Genomic DNA, 21,639 nt, shown 5'->3' on the forward strand with positions numbered 1-21,639 from the left:
CCATTTATCATCATCAGAGACAACCGATTCTTCAACTGAGGTCACTCTAGAGCCAAATTCCCACTATGGTCATGATGTGGTTTGAGGACCTCAGGGATGTCCAGATGTGGTTGCAAACACCTTCAAGGAGTCCATGCCTTACTCACTGGTAGATCTTCAGCACCTAACCCAGGGCCTAATACCGAGGGAAAATCTAAAATATGCCAATTGAGATGAAATGAATGAATAGTGGAATATTCCCTTTGCTTTGAATGAATGGCCTGATGAAATTAAGTGGAAGAAGGTGTTCTGTCTGGCAAACTCTCTATGTGTTATACCCGCCAACCAAGAATGTGGTTTTACAATACTAATAACTGGTGATGTTCACTTGTTTCTCCACATATTGACCTGTTTGTATTTTAAGACCTAACCTTTTCCATTCCCATTCAATTGTATTTTATTTAATCCCAATGACCAACTATGAGATAAGATCCAGAACTCTCATTTTGCAGCTGAGGAAACCGAGGCTCAGTTTCGTGATTTTAATTCATTCAGCTAGTAAGTGGTGGAGACTAGATTTTAACCCCAAATGTTTGATTCCAAGTCTTCAGATGAGAATTTATCAAGAAGTCTTAGAAGAGACCTATTCTGAGAACTAGCTCATCTCTTCTTCCCAAGGGAAGTTTCTGCATCCACAGGACCAGCAGACAAAGCCATTTTGCTCTTGGCTTTGCCCAGGAGACATAAAGAAAAGATTCTGTCACAAAGACAATCTCTGCAAGTGAAATTGGAAGATCCGGAACCTTGAAAAAATAAAATACCAAGATTTAATTTTCTATGAATATATCTGTCATTAATCTTTTAAATGGATTTTATAAGAACTTTATTACACATAACTCTAGTCCTGAAATCTCAGATTTACAGAAGCTAAAATTTCCATAAAATATAAAATGTGAATAATTTAGATTACATCCTACTGTACAATAAATATACATCCCAGACAGGAAGAGATCTATAACCTCATTTTCCTCCTGACATCCGCAAAGCAGCTTTCCCTGGCAAAAAAATTGCTGACTCAAACAATTCAGCTAGAATCTTAATAAAGCAAAGGGTAGCCCTCTTTGGCTAAAATGCCTGTTTAGAGATCAGGCTCCAGAGTCAGGCTGTCTGGTCTTGAATTCCACATCTACCACTCACACTCTGTGTGACCTTGGACATCTTAGGAAGCCTCTCTGTATCTGTGTCCTCCTCTATAAATTAGGCTAGGATTATTATAGGGCTCAAATGAAAATAATGTTATGGGACTCAAATGAATATAAATTAGTTAGCTTATTTCTAGGCACATAGCAAGTATATAACAAATGTTAGTTACTATAATTGTATATTATATGTATGTATTATATATTAGCATATCTTCATGTCTCCCAAAGCCTGGGCCAAATTCTCTACCAGTCCTTTAGTTCTACTAGGCCACTGGCAGTTGAGGCTCCATTTAAAGCAGCGCCCTCTGCAGTGACCATCCTTAGAATCAGAGACAGAAGTTCAGAGGACTCTGGAAATCCCAATATATATATATATTCTCTGAACAAAAGCAGCTCTGTAGCAAAGTTGCAAAAAAAAAGAAAAAAAACAGAAAAACAAAAAAACAAAACCAGATCAAAACCACATCTGTTTTTAAAGTTACTATTTATTGGGTACTCACCACGTAACAGGTACTTTGCATATATTACTGCAAATTCTCTCAACAATCCTGAAATTCATAATAATTTAAATTTCACAACTGCAGAAAGTGAATCCACAGAAAGCCCTATTGTTGATAGGTAGTGGTGGCCAAATGCCAACATCAGGTCAGTCTCACTACACCATCCATGTTATTTCCACTCTATCAACACACTGTGTGTATTAAGTAGCACTCCATTCCTCTGCTGTGCTCCTGCCCTGCGTTTGAGGCCCTCGCCAATCTGAGCCCACTCTTGCGCGTAGTCTCATAGCTCACCTGAGACTGTGTCCTCTGGCAGACATCTGAATTTCACCTGTATCCCTTACCACCCATCTACATTCATCTGCCCGGTGTTCCATTCTTCTTCCTACAGCCTTTCTTGAGGAAAGAATAAAATTCATTTTCACTAGGATGTTAACAGACATGAATCACCTAATTTCAACCCTCCTGGAATATTAAGAATAATAGCTAACATGTCCTTATACTTATAATGTGCCCCACGTATTCTCTATGCTTGGTATGTATGCTCTCAGTTCTCAAAAAACCATTTTACAGATAATGAAACTAAGGTTATTTAACTTAATGAAAGTCACAAAGTTGGTGACTGGCAGTCCAGAAGTCATCCAGGACTGCCTGCCTCCAAAAACCAAACTAAAAGAGCATTTTACTTTTCCTCTTGAGGTGCCAGTCAAAAAGTGTTGTTTGGGAGGTGGGGTGGGAGGGATGGTTTCTTAGCCAATGTTTACAGCCCACACACTCACTAGTGTGGGCACTTTTCAAGTTAAGGTTCTATCATAACTATCATTTGGGTTTTTGTCTGGTTATTTCCTTCTCATTCTCAAATATTAACTCAAGTAAACACTTTTTTTAAGATAAGGACACTTGTGAAAAAAACATTTTTTAAATGCTTTTATTTTAATTTTTGAGAAAAAGAGTGAAAATGAGTGGGGGAGAGGGGCAGAGGGAGAGAGACAGAGACAGAGACAGAGACAGAGACAGAGAGAGAGAATCCCAAGCAGGTTCCTCACTCAATGCAGAGTCTGATGTGGGACTTGATCCTATGATCCCGGGATCATGACCTGAGTCAAAATCAAGAGTCAGACATTCAACCAACTGAGCCACCTAGGTGCCCCAAAAACAAACATTTAAAGATATGGGATATTTGAGGGGCACCTGGGTGGCTCAGCTGGATAAGCGTCCAACTGTTGGTTTCAGCTCCGGTCATGATCTCACAGTTCTGGGGTTCAAACCCCACATTAGGCTCCATGCTGGCAGTGTGAGGACTGCTTGAGATTCTCTCTCCCTCTCTGTCTCTCTCTGGCCCACTCTCTCTATCTCTCTCTCTAAAAATAAATAAATAAGCTTAAAAAAAGATAAAGGATACTTGTGAAAACCAAGAGAAAAGTAAATGCTACCAAAACCTTCTCATTCCAAAGGTCATGGTTGAAAGTGGGCCATGTGTGCCTGGAATGGTGAGAGGATGTTGAAGGAATGTTGAATGATGAGAACTCACAGAATTTGTCAGACTTGTTATTTATTTTTACCGGATTCTTTGCCTATATAGAGGAAATAAGGAACTGGGGCAATTAAAAAATACATTATGCAGAAAGGGGTTAGAACCTTAAATCAACAGTGCAAATAATGCAGCTCCCCAAAGCTCACGATAATGATGTTCACAGGATTACATCAGTGAACAGCGAGTGAGTGTCTGGGCTCTTTGAAGCAGTTGAAAGGATTTGGTTATGATCCCGAGTTTATTTGTACAAGGTATGACGTCTACTTACAATAAACCTACAGGGATATTGCAATAGGTGGCAGATTTTGTATTACAAATTTGGATCCAATGTAACAGAACAAAAGTAATCCTGAATTCGTAAAACCTAAGAATCTTATCACTCCACAACCATCTGCAGTATGAACTCAGGCGTAGGTTCTTCATCTGTCCCCATGTCACAGGGTGGCTGAACAAATCAAGGGGGATAATGTTTCTGAGAGTGCCTTGTGAACTCTAAAACAGCAAAAACCAAAACAATGTACAAACATAAAGGATTATCATTGTTGTAGTTATAATAGATAATATAGACCATTCCTAACTATAACCTTTAGAAGTCAGAGAAGAGTGCCCCAGAGGCGGGAAATACAGAGTTTTTATTAATTCATTTAGGCTTTGTTCCAACTGAATTCTAACTCTAGAGAACTAACTATTTCCTGTAATTATGATTTAGGAGTGCCAAACAAATATAGCTATCAAGTTCAGCCAGCTATACAGAGAACAAATTAGTTCATAAAACATAGATTTTATCTCCAAATTGAAAATTTGGCCCAAGTCAGTAACAGACACTAAGTCATTTGATTTTTTTTTTCTCAGTAGGATAATTTTGGTTAGCTGGCATTTTCAGAGGAAAAGTAGCCATTAAGATTAAGGTAACATAATTAAGAGAAAAATACATTCCTATATAATGTCAAAAGGAGTCCATTTATAATATTAACATTTCCGTCTATTTTTTAAAGACTATAATTCTATCTGGTCATTGATACCAGTGACTCCAACAACTGTGGTTTGCAAAAGAACCACCATGTCTTATATCCATAAATTTCTTTTTTAGTCTAGGGAAGGGACCTGGGAGTCACCATTTTTTAATAAGAATCTCAAGTACTTTTGATGCAGGAGGACCTCAGAATCAGTTGGAGATCATAGGTGTGCAAACTCAAACTAGGCTTCTGTCTAGATGAAGGCAAGGCAAATATCAGAAATGAGTGAATAAAGCTTCAGGGCGCCTGGGTGGCTCAGCCAGTTAAGCGTCCAACTTCAGCTCAGGTCATGATCTCATGGTTCATGGGTTCAAGTCCCACATGGGGCTCTGTCCTGAAAGCTCAGAGCCTGGAGCCTGCTTCAGATTCTATGTGTCCCACTCTCTCTGCCCCTCCCTGCTTGCACTCTGTCTCTCTCTCTCTTAAAAATAAATACACATTAAAAATAAAAAAAAAATGAAATGAATAAATCAAGCTTAATGGGGACCATGGTGAACAGAGAAAGCCATGCTTCTCCTTCAGGGTACAGCAGGAACTTAGCGTAAGTCGGTTTTGCCCTAAAGAAATATATATCCAGTTTTCAGGCATTTCAATATTTTCAGACATTCCAAAAGCCTGAATTTTTGTGTGTGTAAAATACTCTGAGTTTTAAAATGTTAGCCTAACATTTAAAATACTGTGTGGATTAAACTACACATTTACAAGGCTACACTTTAACCAAACTTCTATTATAGGCTAAAACTCGTTGCAGGTTATAGAGTATGGGCCTTAGTCCTCAATGAATGAATGAATGAATGAATGAATGAATGAATGATTGGACATGCTAAACTCTTCAGGACTGCTGACTTTACCAAGCTTCTAAGGCAAAGGTCTTCCCTCCCACTTGAAGTAATTAAAAATGACTATTCCAATGTTTCAGTGGAGGGAACTGTCCAATGAAATGGCTGTATACTTGCGCATTGTGGACACGTCCTTCCCTCAACAGTAACATTTTATTTCGTTTCGGGCGTGGTTGTCTACCTATCTTTCATGGTGCAGCTCATTGCATTTTTAAAAGATGTTTTTTCCAGGAGCTAATTGAGCTTTATCTATGTGAGTGAGCTAGAATCTGTCACTGACAGCCTGCAGAAGGCCATTTCTTCAATTGCTTGAAAGAACTAAAGAGTCAGACATGACAAACTACTGCTCGGAATACCTGGCAGCGAGCCCATTAGTGCTGCTGTGCCAAGATGCACTAATAAATTACTTAGAGAACACAGACTCACTTTATTTCCGTCATGAAACTCGCCACCCTAAAACCAAAGGAAAAGATTTTATTTATTTTTTTTTTCTATCATAGTTTGTCAGGGCCTTTTGGAAACAGAATGCATTATTTATTTTTTAGAAAACATAATTGCTGGCAAAACCACTCTAGACTATGAGAACAGCTTTCTTTTGTTTCTTGTAGGATTTCTGGAGAAACAAACCTTAGGCTTTCTTTCTACTCTTTACTCTCTGCCAAGAAGCAACTGTTAACATAGTAGCAACTGTAGCAAATAAAAAATCAAACTGTGCTGCGGTTTTTGGTTTGTTTTTGTTTTTTGTTTTTTCCTATCCTGTTTTATAAACTGAATCCTATTGCTTTAGTTTTCCTTGTAATCTACGAGACAATTAACTTTTTCCTAAGGGATGAAGCAAAAGTACCCATTTTACCAGAATGTTCTTATCAAACATTGACTTAAAGGATTAAGAATAAGTGGAGAAAGGTGTCTGCCAGTATCCTGGGGATTTGCTCTATTTAGTTTGGATCAAATCCTTCCATAGGCAAAGTAGGCCAGATAGGATTCTAGGTCTTAAATTGAGGAGTTCCTCTCTAGACGATTCTCTGAATTGACTAATTCTGCTGTCCCTCATCCCACTTCTGATGTTGATTTCTGATTACATAGCACATTACTACCTCATGGATTTTGGGTTTTATCTTTGTGTGATCCTAGTTGTTGATACAGCCTTTGCCATCACTGAATCACCGTGGCCGGGGTGGGGGTGGGGGTGGGGGGGATTCTCTGATTGGCCAGCCTAGGTGGGGGAACTTTTTGAGAGACAACAGGAAATGAGGAAGAGGTACTTCCCCAGATGAAAAGTAGATTACTATTGCCAGATGATGGAAGAAGAAAGGCAAGCAATGAACAACGATCTGTTAAAGCCCACTAAAAATCAGTTTGGGGTCTAAAATATGAATATGATTTTCGGAGACTTTGAAGTTTTTGAGCAATGGAATCCTCGTAGGAAAAAGTGCACAGATTCTCAAGAGATCTTCGGCATGGGTAAGAGTACTCATTTAAAGGTAAGACTTCTTGTAACAATTGCAAATGAAGCCTGTGTATTATTTGCTCAGTGCTGTCAATATTATAAGCTGACCGAGATGGGTAGGCTATCAGAGGACTTGAAGCATCTTCTCCGGCTCATTCATCACTAGTCATTCATTTGATGCAGCTCCCCAAGAAAATCATCTTGATTAGGAAGCAGCTGTTTGGCTAACAGCCCGAATCACTGGGATAGGAGGTGAAGATTTCACAGGAGTGCCTGTCCTCACCCAGCTGTCCCGCTGATCAAGCCCCATGGAGGCATCCAGTTGGTGTCGCCAACCCAGGACTAGGCCACATTGAAGTTGTTATTAGCGAGTTCAGTCTCTGCTCTGGGTTGAGACCAGGATGGAACAAAGAAGGAAATGAGAAAACAAAATTCTGATACTCATACTTTTTGACAGACTTGGAAATTCAGAATATGTGCTCTTTATCGTATATTCCCATCATGTACAAGCCTTTTGAGCTTACTTGGGCAGCAGCTTGGAGAAAGAGCAGATCAACCTACTCTCTAGGCAAGGGTGCGCACGTATGTTGCCAATACAATAGAGACCTTCGCTCCTTGCTACCTGGGTCGTTTGTTTGTTCGTTTTCACTTAGATGCCCCTCCTTGGAGAAATGCCTACTTGCCTGCGCTGTGTGTATGTCTGAACTGGCAGCCCTGGGAACACAATCAGAACCTAGTGTTCTCTGTGTCCCTCCAGCCATCTCATTGGGTTCCCTGCCCGTGCTATCAGCTTCCACTATCATTTTCCCTAAATGAGTTCCTCTAGAAACTGTTACTCTCTTCACCTATGTCTTTCTAGTTGATTGAGTCTCTCCTTCAGCAAACACTTATTTTTTACCTTCTCAGCATCAGACCCACACTGGGCATTGAGAATAAATAATAAATTGTTTAATTCAACCAACATGTATGTGCCAGGCACAGTTTCAATATCCTAGAGATCTCATAGTGTGAAGGGAAGACAGGCAAACCAGAAGATATTTCTTTTTTTTTTTAGTTTATTTTTATTTAGTTTTGAGAGAGAGAGAGAGCAAGCAGGGCAGGGGCAGAGAGAGAGAGGGACAGAGGATCTGAAGCAGGCTTTGCACTGACAGCACAGAGCCCGATGTGGGGCTCTAACCCACGAACCATGAGATCATGACCTGAGCCAAAGGCAGACATGTGACTGACTGAGCCACTCAGGCGCCCCAGAAGATATTTCTAATAGCAAAAGGAAGGCAGTGTATTTGGGAGGACATATAATGGAGGTGGGATCTGAGCAGACCCAAGAGACAGCCATTGAGAAGAGGTGTATTTCTTTCACTTTGGCTCAGCCAAATTCATGGTATGGCTATTTTCCAAGTATCTATTTAGAATGGAATGAAATATTTTATACTGGGATGCTCTTGTTCTAAAGACATTGGATAAACTCAAACATACCATGGTGTTCTCTTCCACCTCATACCCACCATCCCTTACATCTCCAGCAATATGAGTACCTGTATCCTCTGGGTTCCTCTCCTATATCACCCTCCAGGCTGACAATGTTGGACAGAACACTCAGAAAAATGAAATAAAATGAAATGAAATGAAATGGAATGAAATAAAATAAAATAAAGTAAAGTAAAGTAAAATAAAATAAAATAAAGTAAAGTAAAATAAAATAAAATAAAATAAAATAATAAAACCACTCACACTTTTTTCATACAATTAGTTAAAATAAAATATGAAAAATATCCAAATCTCATTGCATCTGTCCCTGTGGTTAGGATTCATAACTTGTCCTGTGAGAAACGTCACATGGAAATTTTGCTCCCCTTCTTTGATCTTTGATGCCAGTGATTCTGGTCTATCACACCTGCTGAAGTAGAAGACAGTGCAAGCATCAATCTGTCTGTTGTGAATTTCTTATAGTTTCCTTTTCTCCCAAGAGCTGAGCCATCAATGGATGGAGCTCAAGGTTACCTATTCTTATTCAACATCTATATAGTTCAGGAGCCAACATGCACTTACAAATTTAATGATTTATAATGGTAGTGCATCCCCTTGCTATGTAGGCATACTTGAGCCAGTGAACTAAATTCTCCTAGATGTAGTTTCTTCTCCTATAAAATGTGAAAATACAGAAGGTGAATGTGGTCCCCCAAAATATGTCTTCATCCTAATCTCTGGAACCTATGAATATTACCTTCTATTTAAAAAGAGTGACTATACTGGCACAAAAACAGACACTCAGATAAATAGAACAGAATAAACAACCCAGAAATGGACCGACAAACATATGGCCAACTAATCTTTGGCAAAGCAGGAAAGAATATCCAATGGAATAAAGACAGTCTCTTCAGCAAGTGGTCTGGGAAAACTGGACAGCAACATGCAGAAAAATGAACCTGGACCACTTTCTTACACCATTCACAAAAATAAACTCAAAATGGATGAAAGACCTAAACGTAAGACAGGAAGCCTTCAATATCTTCGAGAATAAAGCAGGCAAAAACCTCTTTGATCTTGGCCGCAGCAACTTCTTACTCAACACGTCTCTGGAGGGAAGGGAAATGAAAGCAAAAATGAACTACTCCTTGTCAAAATAAAAAGCTTCTGCACAGTGAAGGAAACAATCAGCAAAACTAAAAGGCAACCAAAGGAACGGGAGAAGATATTTGCAAATGACATATCAGATAAAGGGCTAATATCCATAATCTATAAAGAACGTATCAAACTCAACACCCAAAAAACAAAGAATCCAGTGAAGAAATGGGCAGAAGACATGCATAGATACTTTTCCAAAGAAGACACCCAGATGGCTAACAGATACATGAAAAGATGCTCAACATCACTCATCATCAGGGAAATACAAATCAAAACCACAATGAGATATCACCTCACACCTGTCAGAATGGCTAACATTAACAACTCAGGCAATAACAGATGTTGGCAAGGATGTGGAGAAAGGATCTCTTTTGCACTGTTGGTGGGAATGCAAACTGGTGCAGCCACTCTGGTAAACAGTATGGAGGTTCCTAAAAAAATTAAAAATAGAACTACCCTACAACCCAGCAATCGCACTATTAGGTAGTTATCCAAGGGATACAGGTATGCTGTTTTGAAGGGACACATGCACCCCAATGTTTATAGCAGCACTATCAACAACAGCCAAAATATGGAAAGAGCCCAAATGTCCATCGACAGATGAATGGATAAAGAAGATGTGTGTGTGTGTGTGTGTGTGTGTGTGTGTGTGTGTGTGTGTATATATATATATATATATATATATATATATATACACACACACACACACAAACATAAGAGACTCTTAAATATGGAGAACCAAGAGAGGGTTACTGGAGGGTTTGTGGAAGGGGGGATGGGCTAAATGGGTAAGGGGCATTAAGGAATGTACTCCTGAAATCACTGTTGCACTATATGCTAATTAACTTGGATGTAAATTTAAAAAATAAATTAAATTAAAAAATAAAATAAATAAAGAGTGACTACTGCCTTAAATGGCAAAAAAAAAAAAAAAATGTGACTAAGTTAAAGATCTTGAGGTGGGAGCTCATCATGGATGATTTGGGTGGGCCCTACATGTAATTGCATGCACCCTTGTAAGATGAGGCAGGGAGACTTTGGGTGGCAGACACACGGAGGAGGAAACACACAGAAGGGGAGGAGTCAATGTACTACAGAGGCAGAGATTAGAGGGATATGGCCATAAGCCAGGGAACTCCTGGATCCACTAACAGCTGGAAGAGGCAAGGAATGGATTCTCTCATGGAGCCATTAGAGGAGGTGTGGCCCTGTTGACACCTTGATTTTAAGAGGCCAGAACTATGAGAGAATAAATTTCTGTCATTTTCAGCCACTGAGTTTGTGTTAATCTGTGACAGCAGCCATAGGAAATGAATGAGTATAGAGATAATAGCCACCTTGATGGTTCAGTGTGAGAATCAAGAGGACAGTAGGTATAGAACCTAGAACAAAGTAATCACTCGGTAAATAGTAACTACCATTATTATTATTATTATTACTATTATTATTATTTCTTCACTGCATAGTTAACATTCAAGCGTCAAAGTTCTAAATATTGAGAGAATAGGCCTAATTATTTTCATGCTTGTAAGAGACAATCAACAAATGACCCCAATTCACCTTTCCAGCTTCATTTTCTACAATATACCTTATACGTATAACATATATATATATAACTTATAACTTATATATGTTATAACATATATACTTATAACTTATAACTTATATATGTTATAACATATATACTTATAACTTATAACTTATATATGTTATAACATATATACTTATAACTTATATATACTTATACTTATAACTGGATAACTACACATCCAGTTTTCCAAACATATCTTGGTTTGTGCATGTTGCCTCACTGTGATTATAGACATTTCCTCCCTCACTCTCAAAGGGGCCTGAGTTGGACAATAAATAGAGCTGGCCTACCTACACACCAAGCGTACCGGAAAAATTGCAAAACAAATCTATGCATGTGTACCACAAGTCAGGAACTATTCCCAGCATTCAACTTGTATTTGTTCATTTAATTCTCACAAAGTTCTATGGATAAAAACACTAGCTTTATCCGCAGTGTGCCCAAGGACACATAGATAGTGAGCAATAGAGTTGATGTTGGTTCCCAGGCAGTCAGAATATAGACCTATACTCATAGGAACCACTCTGCTCCACCTCCACTTTAGTTCTTGACAATGCTCCAAAACCTAGCCACTCTCATACATCTTTGCATCTACTGATGGGCTCTCAGCTGCAGTGCTAAGTCATTGCTAAATTCCAATCAATTATTGGACAATAAATAGAGCTGGCCTACCTACACACCAAGCGTACCGGAAAAATTGCAAAACAAATCTATGCATGTGTACCACAAGTCAGGAACTATTCCCAGCATTCAACTTGTATTTGTTCATTTAATTCTCACAAAGTTCTATGGATAAAAACACTAGCTTTATCCGCAGTGTGCCCAAGGACACATAGATAGTGAGCAATAGAGTTGATGTTGGTTCCCAGGCAGTCAGAATATAGACCTATACTCATAGGAACCACTCTGCTCCACCTCCACTTTAGTTCTTGACAATGCTCCAAAACCTAGCCACTCTCATACATCTTTGCATCTACTGATGGGCTCTCAGCTGCAGTGCTAAGTCATTGCTAAATTCCAATCAATTATTAGATATCTCATATGTTATTTATTACTACTGATAATGGGGATTACATCAAACTACTTTCTAAATTAGAGCAGATTCAAGATTATCCCTACAATAACACAGCACTCACTTACTTGAGACCTTTGTCATAAGAAAGAGGAGGGAAGAGCTGCAGTGGCAATAGGTATACGCACAACAATACCTGGCATATGGAGACACCATTAAATATATACGTTTCAGTGGGGGAAAGTGGCTGAGAAGTTTCCTCACCCTGTTCCCTTGGTCCGAAACATCTCCCTTTGCCAGTCTCCTGTTGGATGTCTATTATTTCCTCTAGTCTCAACTCATATGTCCATGAACACATCCCCAAACACCTGTGAAGACCAGTTCCTCCTCAGAGTGTTCATGATTGGTAAATCATGTTTGCCATGCGTCACACCTTGCTATGTTGGAGAGTGATCTAGATGCTGTTCTGTCTCCCCAGTTTCTCTGCAGCACCATGTAGGAAGGTACTATTTCTTTCTCTTTTCTGCACTCCAAACATCAATCACAGTTGTGTACACAAAAGGCTTCCAAGATCGTAGTTTGTGAATTGGACTGTGTCTCATTACATATATGTTTCTTTAGCCGAAGCTGCCATTCCATAAACACTAAATGAACACTCAGAATTCATTTGGTGAGAATTTGTTGAACACCCACTCTGTTCCAGGTAGGGAGCTGGAACCTGGGAATATGGAGACCAACACCACTGTCTCTTTTCACTGGATGGGAGATTCATCTAGTGATTCCTGGAAGAGGTGATACCTGTATTCTGTGTTCAGGTTTAGAAGGATTTACAGATGCAGAAGGAAAGGGCAGTCTAGATCTGTGATTCTCAAAGTGTGGTCTTCAGATCAGCAGCCTCGCCATCACTGGGGAGCTTGTTAGAAACGCAGAATGTCAGATCTCAGTACAGACCTACTGAATCAGACACTGCCAGGCCTCCGTGTGTTTCATAAGCACATTAGAGCTTGACAAACACTCATGGAGACAGTGAGACAGTGCGTGTATGAAAAGGCAAGAAAAAATGATTACATATGGATTTTAGGTGGGCACCATAAGCTATTCCATGAAGCTAGAGAGAAAAGTACAAATTTGGGAATGGGAAAGGGGGAGACTGGACAGGTTCAGATTCTGAGGTGGAATGCCACCTGTTACCCTGGGAATTTGAATTTCATCATGAAAGCTGTAAGGATGCATGGAGGATTATGCACAGGAGAGTAGCATGATCACATACATTGTGGAAAGATCATGTGGATGGATGAGGGAAGAGTGTTTGGAAAAGAGCAGTCTATAGGCGAAGATTAATTAGGAAGCTGTTTAAAAAAAAATAGCTTTGCAGAATGCCTAGGTGGCTCAGTTGGTTAAGCGTCTGACTCTTGATTTCTGCTCAGGTCATGATATCACAGTTTGCGAGTTCAAGCCCCACATCGGGCTTTGTACTGATGGCAGGGAATCTGCTTGGGATTCTGTCTCCCTCTTTCTCTGCCCCTCCCCTGCTCTCGCACACACTCTCTCACTCTCAAAATAAATTAAAACATAGGCTTAAAAAAAATAGACTTGCAATTGTAGTTATGAGGGGCTGAGAGAAAAAAGAAAAGCTTCAATATGTATTAAAAGAGTTTTTATATTCATGTTAGACTATTCTTCAAGCTTGAACATTTTAATATTACAACCTTTATTGTGATTGTTACTATGATGAGTAACTACTCAATTTTGGGTTACAAAAAATAAAGAAGCTATAACTCTAGCCGTAGAAAGTTTACAGACTCTTACTGGAGAAGGTAGACAAAGAGATCATTAGTAGACCATCTATTTGGCATGAACAAGTACTGTAAAATCACAGAGGCGGGCAAGAATTACTAAATCTTGACTGAGCCAATAAGAGAAAGCTTCAGAAAGGTGGTTACATCTGGGCAACTGAATAAAACATAATAAGAGGGAGGCAGTATAATGTTATGGTTCAGAGTATGCGTCCTGGAGTCAGTCTGCTCAGGTTTGCATAAAATGATTCCACCATACCTACCTTCCTGCCCTATATGACTTTATGCAAAGTACTTAATCTTTCTTTGCTTCATCTTTAGAGTGGAGATGATAATAAAAGGCCTATTTCATAGGATTGTCATAAGAACTAAAAGAGACATGTTAAGTTTACAGCCCAGCGCCTGAAACCCAGAAAACATTCAAAGAATGTTAGCTATTATTACTATAGTAAATGAGCTAAATTTTGAATGATAAGAGGGTGTTTTCCAGACAGAGAAAAGCTGAAAATAAATCCTGGCAGTGGTAAGTGTCTGCACAGGCAGAGAAACATTAAAAAGCAAGCACTGAGACTGGGGAATAGAGAAGGCATTCACAATAGTTGCAGTGAACAGAGGGTGGCCGGCAAAAGGCACTGTAGAAGTAAGTTTGGGGACTATGACAAAAGGCCTCAGAAGCTTCTGTTTTATCTTGAAGACAACAGAGATGTGGATACAAAGGAGTACTGGGATGGGGCGCCTGGGTGGCTCAATCAGTTAAGTGTCTGTCTTTGGCTCAGGTTATGATCTCATGGTATGTGGGTATGAACCTCACATGGGGCTCTGTGCCAACAGCTCAGAGCCTGGAGCTTGCTTCAGGTACTATGTCTCCCCCCCAACCCCCGGCCCATTCCCCACTTGTGCTCTCTCAAAAACAAACTGAAAATTTTTTTAATTAAAAAAAAAAGGAGTACTGGGATGATGTCAATTTGTTAGGGAATATTAAAGGCAGAGTAGAGCAAGAAGAGCCCAAAAGCAGAGTGAACCAGTAAGAGTGTGTTGCAACAATCCTGGCAAAAGGTGGTGCTCAAAATAATAATGTTAGTGATAAAGAGGGGCATGCCAGACTCAAGTGACATCTCTGAATTAGAAACTGTAGGTTTCAGGAACAGGATGGCAATGAGTTTCCTGTCTAGGGTGTCAAGAATGATGATGGGGAAGCATCTCAACACATGTCCTAGTTAGGCTTAGGGGCAGCTACAATTAACAGAAAACCAAAATTAGCAGGGGTTAGCAACACAGAGATTTACTTCTCTTGAGTAGCAATAGTGCAGAGCCAGGCAATTATGGACTGAAATGATGCCCCAAGGTGCCAGGAACCAAGCCTTCTTTTATCAAGGACTCTCTTCCCAAGGTCACCTGGATTCAAGTTGCTTCACTAGCCCCAGCTTCAGCCACCATCTTTTCATCCCAGCCATAAGCAATGGATGAAGAAATGGATGAAGAAGGTAGCATGTTTTCAGTGGCCGTCATTGAAAGGTTCCCAGAAGCTGTCACATGACCTTTTCACTTATATCATATTAGAAAGAATGAGGGGCACCTGGGTGACTCAATCAGTTAAGCATCTGACTTCAGCTCAGGTCATGCTCTGACAGTTTGTGAGTTCAGCTCCAAGTCAGGCTCCGTGTGGACAGCCCAGAGCCTGGAGCCTGCTTCAGATTCTGTGTCTCCCTCTCTCTCTGCCCTCCCCCACTCTGACTCTCTCTCTCTCTCTCTCCCTCAGAAATAAACATTAAAAAAAATTTTTAAAGAAAGAATGAGCAAAAAAGACTGAAAAGTACATTGCTATTATTTTATTATTTTGGATGGCCTTTTGCCCAGTTAATAGAGATTCTATTACTATGTTAGAAAGATACAGTAGATGCTGGAGAATAAGAAGCAATCTCTGCCACAAGCAAACAGAGAATAGGATAGGAGGAGCAAGTTTAACTGAGGGAAAAATAAGAATTGAGCCTGAGGTAGCTATAAGGACATTCAGTGAGAAATACTCAGCAGGCAGTTTGGACACATGTCTCCAGAGATTAGGAGGGAGATGTGAAGACATGGGTAAAGAGTCTACATTCCTTCCCTCCTGCTCTCAGTTGTCATGAAATAAACCTTTGAGGCTCTGAAAGTAGCCTATTTATTCCATCCACAGAGAAACTTGTTGGCATGACAATAAACCCACAACAGAAATAATTACCTTATGATTGTCAAAAACATACAGTAATTCACAAGGTGTACAGGTAAGAACGTTTCCCCAGGATTGTTCAGTAGCTCTGCTACTGATGCCTATGGGCTGGTCATATATTCCCCATGTCGGATTTTGGATCCGACATTTTACTTCATGATTTTGAGGCTTTGAACATTTGAAATCCCTTATAGCAACATCGTTAGAGCAAACTTCATATCCAAGTGCTTATGCTCTGTCAGGAAAAACATTTATTTTCATAACTCTGAAATTATAGAATTTCTTTACAGAGACAGAACCCTTCCTAGATTTCATGGTACGTGGAAAGCATGGGTACCCCTAATCTGCCCTAGAGTGTCATACCCTCGGGACAAAGGTCAATAATGTCCTCAAGTTGACCTTATATTCCTAAAGGACTCCTCATTGTATTTCTGTGAGTTAAGAATTTAGGACTCTAGAGACAAATTCATACATTCTTTCCAAGAAGGACAATAATGAACTTCTAGAGTTGACCATTCACAAGTTAAAAGAGGCACTAGCAACATGAGAAGGTCCAGAGAGTAACCCATATAGTGAAAGGTCTAAAATCAAGTGCATATGAGACAGTTTGAGGAATCTTGGAAGAGGGAAGCTTAGCAGGATTACAAGTTTCAAATATCAGAAACATTGGCAAGAAACACACTCATCTATAAAACGAGACCAAAATGAAGAAGTTGCAAGAAAGCAGATTAAGCCTGAAATCAGGCATCCTTTCTAACACTCGAAAATATGTGTTTTTAGTAAGGTAGGAAAATAGGAAGGCATGCCTGATATAATAAATACTACCACATAGCATCAACCAACAAACTATTTAAAACACTAGCTGCATTTCCATTTAAATCAGAAATAAAACAATAATGCTTATTTTGGGCATCATTGTCTGACATTATTCTTCAAGTTCTAGAAATTAAAATATGACAATAATAAAAATAAGATGTATAATCATAGGAAGGAGGTGACAAGCCATTATTTTCAGATTATATGATTTATATTTTTACCCAGAATCCCAAGCAAATCAACTGAAATTCTGTTTAAACTAATAAGAGTTTAGGAAGATACCCAAGTAAAAAAAATGTAGAAAATCAGTAGCAATGAATTAGAATATATAATGGGAAATTATCTTATTAATAATGAAATGATAAATATCAATTTCTTGTAATATACCTAACAAAGTGCTGTGCTAAGTATAAAGGCACGTAAGCAGAGTAAGCAGAAGCCATCTGATCCTTCAACCACTCATTATCCCAATGGAAGCCATGCTTAGCCTGGGCAGTGCTCCAGGGGAAAGCCCTCTGGCCCCTATCACTTCACTTATTTATATGGAGGAGGAGGGACATTACGGGAATACCAACTGACTATTCAATGATGTAAACTCTATGTGCTCCCGGAAAGAACCTTATTTAAAAAGGCAGAAAACTGAGGCATCCTAAGCTCATTCAGCAGATCTTGAAAATCAGCTCTATTGGCCACAGATATCACTGTCCTATTGTTGGGCCAGCATAGGATTGCTGATAGCTCATAGCAAAGCTGACAGAAAGGGGTAACAGACTGACTGCCTCTAAGACCACATGGGAAACAAAACTTTTGTCCCTCCTCCCAAGTAAACTGCAAGTTCTCCATCAAGGATAAGAAAAAATTTTCTGTGAGGTATTAAGGAACATTTCAATAAATGTATTTATTCCATATACTCATTCATTCACTGAAAAATATCTTTTGAGAATCTACCCTGCTGGTCACTGTCACAAGTGCTGGGTGTAAAATGGAAAGCTCTCATGAAGCTTGCAGTCTAGTGGGAAGGATAGTCAATAAACAATTAAGCAAAAAAATAAATCTATAATGAAAATTATGTCAAGCATTGGAAATCAAATAAATAGAGGACAGTGCTAAAGAATAACCCAGGGGTTATTCTCTGGGACACAGTGGTGGGATAGTTTGGATAGTCTAGTCAAGCAAACAGTGTAAGAGAAGGTAATCTTTATGGTGGGACTTGAAGTGTCAGAAAGAGCCGATTATTCAGAATACCTGGGTGGCTCAGTCAGTTGAGCGTCCAACTCTTGATTTCAGCTCGGGTATGATCCCAGGGTTGTGGGATCGAGCCCCACACTGAGACCTGTGTCAGGCTCCACACCAAGTGTGGAGCTTGCTTAAGATTAGTTTCCCTCTCTCCCTTGAAGCACCTAGGTGGCTCAGTCAGTTGAACATCCAGCTTTTGATTTTGGTTCAGGTCATGATCTCATGGTTCGTGAGACAAGCCCTCCATCAGGCTCCTTGTTGACAGCATGGAGCCTGTTTGTGATTCATTCTTTCTCTCCCTCTCTCTTCATCTCTCTCTCTCAAAAATAATGTTAAAAAAAGAAATATATTTTAAAAAAGATTCTCTCCCCCTCTCTCTGCCCCTCTCCACCACTCGCATACTCTCTCTCTTTCTCAAAAAAATAAAAATTAAAAATACAAGAACCAATTATGCAAAGAACCACAAGAACAGTATTTTGGGAAGAATAGACACTAGGAGCAAAGGTTCTGACTTAAAAAAAAAAAAAAAACTAAAGTGCTCCAAGAACAGGAAAAAAAAAAAAAAGGCCACTTTCATTAAAGATCAGTGGGCAAAAAGGATACAGGTGAAAAATGAAACTGGAGAGGTAACTGAGTATGAACGTGGGGACCATATTCAACAGTTTGTATTTTATTTGAAGTGCAATAGGAAGTCATTGATAATAGACTAGGATGACAGACAAAAGAGTTATATTATCAGACTCATGGTTTTAGAAGCATTACTTTGGCTGCTACAAGCATGATGGATTAGAGACTGTTAGGGAGAGTATCAATAGAGTGCAGGAGAGAAATGATCATGGCCTAAACTAAAGCGCTAGCAATGGAGATAGAAAAGCATAGATCTAAGCAATATATTGGAAACACAATCAAAAGGAATTCTTTGGGGTTGTACGTGCAAGGTGAAACAGGAAAAGAGATCAAGGGAGACTTCTGGGTTTCTGGCTTGAGCAACACAGGTGGTGGTGATGCGGCTAAGTAAGTGTTCAGGGGAAAGCAGCTCAAGAGTTCAGTTCTGAACATAATAAACTTAAAGATGTTCTGAGACATCTTAGAGAAGCTGTCAAGTAGGCAGTCAGCTATAAGAGCCTGAACTCCAAGGAGAGGTTTAAGATAAAAATATAAATGGCAGTGTCATCATATCAGTGGTTTAGTCCAGGAAAAGAATGAAGGAGTTTAGACAATGGCTTCAAATCGAGTCATGATATTTGTCACATCTGTGTATTAGCACATCTATGCACTACTATTTACTTAATACTTTTTCTAAAAATCAACTAAAATGTTCACTGAAATACCCACTGTAATCCCTTTCAAAGTAATAATATCTGTAAAATCTCCAATGTAATATGATAATTATATTCTAGTTTCACATGCATCTGAAATTAACTTTGATTCTACCAGGAGAATGCATATCATAAGTCAGGGAATAATGGCATGAAGAACAGGAAACATTGAGAAAGAATAGAAGAAAATCTAGGATGAGTAGAAGAACTTGAATATTTAGAGTTGGGGTAGAGGAAGAAAACCCTATAAAAAGCCTGCAAAGATTGAGCAGCTAGAAAGGAAGGAGGCAAACCAGAAGAGCAGAGTAGTGTAGGTATTGTAATATGCCACCCAGAGCCCCCTTCATGACTGAAGGACCTATCCCCCTACTCAGAAAATTGGCCTCAGCTGTAGAGAGATCTTACCCAGGGCCACATTACCTACTCAGGGGGCAGCCATATCCCATAAAAGCCACATTCAATATTTGTCCAGAGTGTCTAAAGGTCATTGTCTTCACCACAACTCAGGACAACTCTGAATAACCTGTTCAGCTTCAGAACTCACCCATGAAGCTGGCCAAAGTCTTTGTAGAACTCAGCTTCTCTTTCTGCTCTGTTATAGTTCCTTCCTTTCCCCAGGGGTATCAATCCCAAAAGCTCTCAATTTCCTCCATGTTGGTAGCAATCAACTCTAAGTTTGCAAGTCAGTTTCCTGGAAAACTCATCCTGCATAAAGTGGCATTTCAGAAGGCAAGAGAGAAAAGTATTTCTGGGGAAAAGAGAAGGATACTGAAAAGCCAAATAAGAAGTCATATCTTGGTGGAAAGTCTCAGCAATTACAAAAATGTAGTTTCATCAAATTAATTTGGGTATTGTTTGGAAGAGGAAAAAAAGATTAATCTGAGTGGAAAATAAACAAGTGAAAAACATTTTTTTAAACCTATGAAAAAGAAAAATAATGAAAAATTTCTATTTCTCTAGAACACATGCCAAGTCATGCAACATGGGGTTGCTAACAAAATAAAACAGTTTAACATAAATGTAAAGCTCAAAATAGACTCAAATCAACATATATATATATATATATATATATATATATATATATATATATATATATAAACATATAAGTATTAGTAAGAGTTACTCAGGCAAAAATGACACATAAGAGTTTCCAGCAAAAGAATTCATATGTTCAAGGGCCCAGATGTTTGAGAGGAAACAACTCAACAAAATGAAATTTATTTTACCTAGAGTAAAAACAAAGAAGGAGGTACAGTACAAGATAAGACAAAAGAGGTAGTCATTGCAAGAGCCTACTGAACCATGTCACTACTGAACCATATAAAAATTTTTGAATTTTGTCCTAATGGTGATGGGAAACCATCTAAGGCTGTGATGTCCAACATGATAGCCACTAACCCCATGTGTCCATCATGTAATTAGTAATTACATGTGTAATTAGGCTGAATTGAGGGACACTGCAAATATAAAATACACACCAAAGTTTTAAATTTTTCATATTTAAAAGTATATTAAAAACTCAATAATATTTATGTTGATTATGTGTTAAAATCACAATAGTTTGGCTATATTAAGTTAAATATAATATATTCTTAAAATTAATTTCGCTTGTCTTTTTTTACTTTTTAATGTTACTACTTGAAAATTTTTAATTACATAATATGGTTCATATTTATGGATCATATTATATCTCTCTTGGACAGGGTTGACATGGGGGCTTCAAGCCAGGAAGTGAAATGATTAACTTTACATTTTTAAAAGATCTCTCTGTCTTCAGTGAGATTCATCCAATTTCCTCTCATTTATGTGCGTGCTGAGTTCATGACCTGCACTTCTTCCTCCACATTCTGTTACCATCCCCATACAACACCTCCCTCGCTTTTACATCATCCTCTTAGGGAAAAGTTTTATCCTAACATGTCCAGGATATTTCAGGTGATGGGTTTTTTGTCTTGTGTTGTCTTCAGTTGTAGCAGGTAAGATTTTATCCCTTCAGGAAAAAAAGGGCAAATATGAGAAAACATGGAAGACCCACATACTCATATGTATACCCATACACAGCATGGGACATCACCTGAGGTTGCTGAGTGATCTCTCCCTATTCAGAAAACCATCACTGCAGGATCATTTTCCTGTGTTGGACAGTGTCTCCCCCAGCCCCAAAGGGCAACCATCCCCTGTGGACTGCCCAATACTCAATCTGTTCTTTCCTCATCAGCACTGCTCATGGCTCCCAGCAGTCTCTCCTGCCCATTCCTGCTAACAGAAATGTTCTGCAGTAAGAGATCTATGGTGTGCTTATGGAAAGACCCTTCCTCCTTCATTAGCTTGGGGTATTCCCAGCAGTTAAATTCAGGGAATCCGAGGAATAACCTAACCTTTACTAGCAATGGCCACAGCTTTTCATCATGAGCATAAGCTGTTGGGGATTTAAGGGGGGTTGACACCTTGCTGACAGTAGTCATGCAAGGTCTATATTAACCTCAAGTCTTAAGAATACCAAGTAAGTGCTAATGAG

The sequence above is a fragment of the Puma concolor genome, chromosome D4 (genome assembly GCF_028749965.1).
Source record: "Puma concolor isolate L17-30 chromosome D4, mPumCon1.1.hap2, whole genome shotgun sequence".
In the NCBI taxonomy this organism is placed as follows: domain Eukaryota; kingdom Metazoa; phylum Chordata; class Mammalia; order Carnivora; family Felidae; genus Puma; species Puma concolor.